The sequence below is a fragment of the Peromyscus leucopus genome, chromosome 15 (assembly GCF_004664715.2).
Source record: "Peromyscus leucopus breed LL Stock chromosome 15, UCI_PerLeu_2.1, whole genome shotgun sequence".
Lineage (NCBI taxonomy): Eukaryota > Metazoa > Chordata > Mammalia > Rodentia > Cricetidae > Peromyscus > Peromyscus leucopus.
Window position 1 is genome coordinate 67,601,670 of NC_051076.1, and position 6,110 is coordinate 67,607,779.

Sequence of the window (6,110 nt, forward strand, 5' to 3'; positions counted from 1 at the left end):
CTCCTCATACAAACCCTATTCCCAATTCGTTACCCCCTTCCAACAATTTCTTAGTTCATTTTGTTAGTCATTGAGTGGCGCTCTTACCTTATGAGGAAATGTCACGAAACACGACAGAATCCACTAACAAGAGTTTTTATTAAGATGAGAGAGACAGACGAGTGCTCAGGCCTGTGGAAGAGACACGTGTGTGAAGAAGAAGAAGAAGAAGAAGAAGAAGAAGAAGAAGAAGAAGAAGAAGAAGAAGAAGAAGAAGAAGAAGAAGAAGAAGAAGAAGAAGAAGGAAGCCGGGAATATGGCACCGGCTTATAAAGGCTGGATGGCCCATGCGTAAACAGGTCGATGTGGCTACTCCACGCATGGGGCAGATGACATGGTTGTGTTGCGCGCTCTTACGTATCCATGCAAAGCCCCGGGGTCCTGGTCACATGAGATGCTTTGGCCCGGAAATGGCTATTTTGACCCAGAACATGCACAACCCTGGGGGTGTGTTGTGGGTCTATCACATTTTCCCTTCCTGCAGTTTCCTCTAGTTATTTTAAAGACAGGGTCAAGCCATCCTTAATTCACAGAGATCTACCTGACTCTGCCTCTTAGTGTGGGGCTTGTAAGTGAGGTGCAGTGACCACTCCTTGGGTAGAAAGAAAAGTTTATTGGAGGAACAAAGTCCCGGCAGCCTTGGAGAATAGAGGACAGCAGCATGGTGGAAAAGTAGGAAGATTTGTATAATAGCCAACAGGATGGAGATCTTTGAGCAGATGCAGGCTGTCCGGGTTAATGGGGAATTAGATGCCTTTGGCCAAGGGAGTTGCCTATTGGGACAGATAAAGGAGGTAGTGGTTTTCCTGGTAAACAGAAACCTGCTTTACAAGATTTCTGGGAAATGTTGAAGTTTGGCTTCTGCTGATCCAGTAACAATCCTTCTATTTACCCAGTCAAGCTCTTCTGTTTAGGACATTGTCAGCAGTGCTGCCATTTGGGGGGCCTGCTTTGGACTTAACAGGATTAAAATGTGCACTGCCACATGCGGCTTGGCTTCTCTATTAGATAGCTGTCTGCACATTGATCTCAAACCTGAATTACTGTCCTATTTGAAGAGAAAGAAACAAATTGATGGACTATGTCAGCAAATGATAGCTGTCCCTGCAATTCCACTCAAGAATGGAGAGGACCATCTGGACATGATCCAACCTCCACATCTTCCTAAGAGGAAACTTAGCCTCCGAGCTGTAAAGAGACTTGTTAGGATGCACATAGAATAACCAATCTAGTGACGAAAGGGAACAAACTTAGAGTTAAGGTAGGAAAAAAAAAGTAAGTTGGCAGGATATTTGAGTGTGTGTGTGTGCGCGCGCGCGCGCGCGTGTGTGTGTGTGTGTGTGTGTGTGTGTGTGTGTGTGTGTGTTGTATGCATGTCTACATTCCTGTGAAGACGTGTGCAGGGCAAAAGTAAGACCTTGGGTGTCCTCTAACACTCTCTACCTTATTTCCTTGAGACAAAGTCTTTCCTTGACTCAGGAATTTGCCATTTTTCAGTTATGTTAGCTGACCAATGAGCCCCAGCGAACTTTCTGCCTCTACAATTCCCAGTGCTGAGGCTCCTAGTACATATGATCTCACACAGCTTTTTACATGGGTGCCATGGACCAGACTCAGGTTCTCACAATTGTGCAGTGAGTGCTGTTATTCACTGAGCCACACACACCCCAGCACTGGCAATTAGGAAATTCTAAGGTTTGCATTTCTCTAAGACAAATACAAGTAATTTACTTCATGAAAATATGGGCCGGGGAGATGGCTCAGAGAGTAAAGCCTGATCACTTGAGCTTGATTCCCAAGACCAACATGGAAAAAGTGAAGAACTGAATCCTGCAAGTTGTCCTCCTACCTCCACGTGAGGGCTGAGGTGTGTGCCTGCCCACAAGTAGATAGATAGATAGATAGATAGATAGATAGATAGATAGATAGATAGATAAATGAGTGAAGGAGGAAAGGAAAGAAGGAAGGAGGGTAAATTTAAGATGTGGGATCCTTGCTCTTACATTTATATATTATAACATTGTGATCTGTTGCATATTAAGACTTGGCAGATCTCCTACAATTGCATTTTCATGAACAGAGTCAATCATCGGGAAGTGTGAAGCCTCAGCCAGGTGCTGGGACAGAAGAGGCCGCCGAAGGCAATGCTAGCATCTCTGGATCCTTCTGACTTTATTCTTTTTCAACCTGGAGCAGGGCAGATTCCAGGCTCCTGGAGGGACTATTAGCAAAGAAGAATGAGAGTACTCATGGGGTGGACTGTGAGCCCTAAGCATCTCCCACTGCAGAAAACTGATTAAACAACACTGTTTCTCAATCCGTGGGTCCCAGCCCCACAGAGGGTCCTGGAAGTGAAAGTAGGAAGAGGGTTGAGAAAAATAAACATCAATAAAGAATGTTTCTGGACACGTAGCAATGAAGAACTGATCCCAAATCAAATATGTAAGCAATATGAGGTGTCTCTGAAGTGCTCACCTGTGCTGTGTCTTGTGACTTCACTTGGTTCTGAACATAAAGCAAGCCCACTCTGCACTGGGCACAGTTTCATGCCTTGTGACACCAGTAAACTGTGTCTGAAAACATGCAGCTGAGATTCAAGACCAGTGTATGTTATGAATTACAGGATTTTTACTGCATATGCAAAGCTTTCTTATAGAACCTTGATGCTCTTTGGCTGTTGTCTTATTTTATTTTAATTATGTGTATGTGTCTGTATGAGTATGTGCATAAAAGTGTAAGTGCCTTGTGGAGCCAGAAGAGGGTATCAGATTCCTGGGGGTTAGAGGCAGGCACTCACGAGCTCTCTGGTGTGGGTGCTCAGATCTGAATTTGGGACCTCTGCAAGAGCAGTATGTGCTTTTAACCACTGAGCATCTCGCCAGTCCTGAATCATAAGATTTTTTTAAACTTTCCTTTTTATTTATTCTTTCTTTGTGTTTTTCACATCATGTATCTAGAGTCCATTCATTTCCTGTCCCTGAGTATCTGCCTTCTGCCTTTGCAGCCCACCCCCCACAGATGAAATTTAAGAGAAAAAAGAAAAAAAGAAACAACAAATCGGGGAGGGTCTCATCACGGAAGCTGTAAACCTTTTGTCCACGTATCATTACTTGCAAATGCTCATTGCAGAGTCATTTGTCAGGTTCGAGGCCCCTGGTTTCTGCTGCACTATAGATGCTGGGTCTTCATGGGAACTCCTCTTGGATATCCTGCTGTTGCCCTGTGTTGTGGAGATCCTGCAGCTTTGGGTCTGCAGGACTGGTCCCTTCACGTGCTCCAGCAGATCATAGATGAGGTGGATGTTGGGGTGGGCCAACACACAACCCTGGGTCTGGGCCTGGGTAGTTGCAGGGTTGAACTATGGTATTTTAACAATGGAAAAACAAAGATCTTGCACAGTTTTTTTTTAACCATTACTCCTCATCATGTACCAATCAAATTTATATGTCATTGGGCTGCATTATAGTAGAATATCTGATTTTAAAATTCATGTTTGAGTTGCTGATTTGTATTTTACTCTATTTTTTAAAATGTTAAATGAATTTGGATTTGGGATTAAGACAATTTCCAACAATTTCTGAAATGACCAAAAACATATTTCTACTATTTTGTGCTGTGTATTTATGCAAAGCAGCATTCTCAGCATTGGTGATTAGCAAATTAAAATATAGATCAATTTTGATAAATAAGAGTGTGTGCTGTACCCTGCAGTATCAAATACTCAGCTGTGATTTATGTGTGAAAATGAACAAGCACATCCATCTCATTAGTATGTGGATTTGCTTTCAACTTTGGTAAATGGTATAACTCCACATATACCCAAGAATTAAAAAAAAAAATTCATCATCATCTTATTCATCATCAGAGAATATTTAATTTGCATTTTATACCCACCTATACCCAGGATTGCATGAAAATCTCTAGAGTGAAAAGGAAAAATGGATTGTGAGTAGGAAAAGAAGTCATGGGTTAAAGAAAGACACCTTATAATGCAAACTGAATGACGCACACGTGCCATGGTCTTCTTAACTGTACAGCTTGCCGCTCTGTATGGGTCACATAGCATGATGTGGGGTTTTGAAAAAATTGGCAACATTAAAAAAAAAAAAAGACAGAATTGAAAAAGACTTCAAAATCAAACACATAACAAATCCATGAAATGCCACTGTCAGTGGTCAATTCAGCCTGCATAGGGTGCTGTGGAATGGGCAGGGAGTCCACCCTAGGAACAGAGTGTGAGTGCACCATGGCTTTGTCCCTAGAAGTCAGGGGTAGTCTGAGACCTCTCCGAGGGGAAGAGGGAATTTTGGAGAACAAAACCAGCAACTTCACAAGTGAGAGCTGAGAGAGGCTGGGGCGGGTATCTCAATACCAAAAGATGAAGGTAGATATTAACATTGGCAATGACATCCCAACAGGAGCAAGAAGAGATCTCCATGGGTAGGAAACAAGACTCTTGTAGACTAGGGCCAGAGAGATGGCCCACAGGAAGAGACTGTTGTATACACAGACCTGATGACCTGAGTTACTCAGATCTCACAAATAGTAGGAGAGAACCAATTCTAGAGAGCTTGCCTCTGACTTTGAAATGTGTATTGTGACATCATACACACGCATGTGCACGCACGCACGCACGCACGCACGCATGCACGCACACATACACACACATTTAAAACTAAGACTTGCACAGTAGAAAAGGGCTAGCTTAGTCCACAATTCATAGCTCATCCATTCAGCCTAACTCCATTATAAGGAACTATGAGCGCTGGGGAGAGGCCTCAGCTGGTAAAGGCCTTTCCTTGAGAACCTCCAGAGTTGAATTCAATCCTCAGAACATACATTTAAAAAGGAATGGGCAGGATGATACGTGCCTGCAATTAGTCCTCTGGCATCCATGTGCATGCATGCACATGTGCACACACATAGACATGTGCACACACACAAAGTAAGAAACCACTAGCTAGACAGGAGTTCATCTTCAACCCCCAGACCTCATTCAGTTTTCAATTTGGTGAATAGGCCCATGTAAAAACAGCAGCCACAGGAAGAGAGAGGTTTATTTTCCTCTCTTACTCCTCCATAATGTCCTGCTGTGTTGGGGAAGAAGGGTGGGACAGAAAGCATGGTGAGAAAATTTCACCACATCAAACCGCCTCAATCTCCCTTTTTATAGCTGTTACAGAAAACAGAGGAAGTGTTTAAGGCCCCGTGTGTGTGTTTTAAGAAGTAACGATAAAATAAGGGACACATTTATTTCATGCATGAAGGACTTTAAGACCCTGGAGTATGGATTTCACAAAAGCCCATGCTTCGGTCAGAAACACTGGTCGGCATTCATGGCTTTCTGTAAACCTTGACTTCAGTGCCTGGATTCCTGGGGAGCCCGTGTTTGCTGTGGCAGCTCCTGCCGGCTTTCACAGTTCACAGCCATGATGATCACGATTTCATGTTCGGGGAGAACGCACAGCTTCAAGAAGTTAGTCTGAACGTCCGAGGGGCGACTCTCAGTGAAGGTGTCTGAGGAGCACATTGAAAGGGAACTGGCTCGTTTTGTGTGTTTCTTTCCTTCCAAGAGAATTTCTGGTAAGAGTTGGCACAGGTTTTCAGGGCTATCACAAGCTTTGGGGTAGCTTACTTATTCACCAAGTACAAAGTGTAACACAAAGTGTAACAGAATGGCCGAGGGGAAGGTTAGCCTGTAACATTTGTGTCTGTACTTCGTATCTCTGCTATTTTCCAGCCTTGCTCGGGGTAAGAACTGCAGCCCTCTGTACTTTAAACCTTCACAGGTGATCCCACCAGCACCGGACTTAATTTAGCTTTGTGCATTTATGTATGAAGGAACGCCTTTCTAGAGACCGTTGACTGCAGGGATTAGAAACCTAGAGTCTCCCGACACCCATGCGGGCAGATGCTTTTTATTTGATGTGCACACATCAATGTTAGTGTTGTCTCTCAGGCCACAGATCCATCTTAGGTGTTGTTTCCCAGAAGCCATCTACTTTGGTTTTCTGAGACACTCTTTCAATGGAACCTGGGACTTTCTGGTTTCCTCGGCTGCGTGGTCAGTG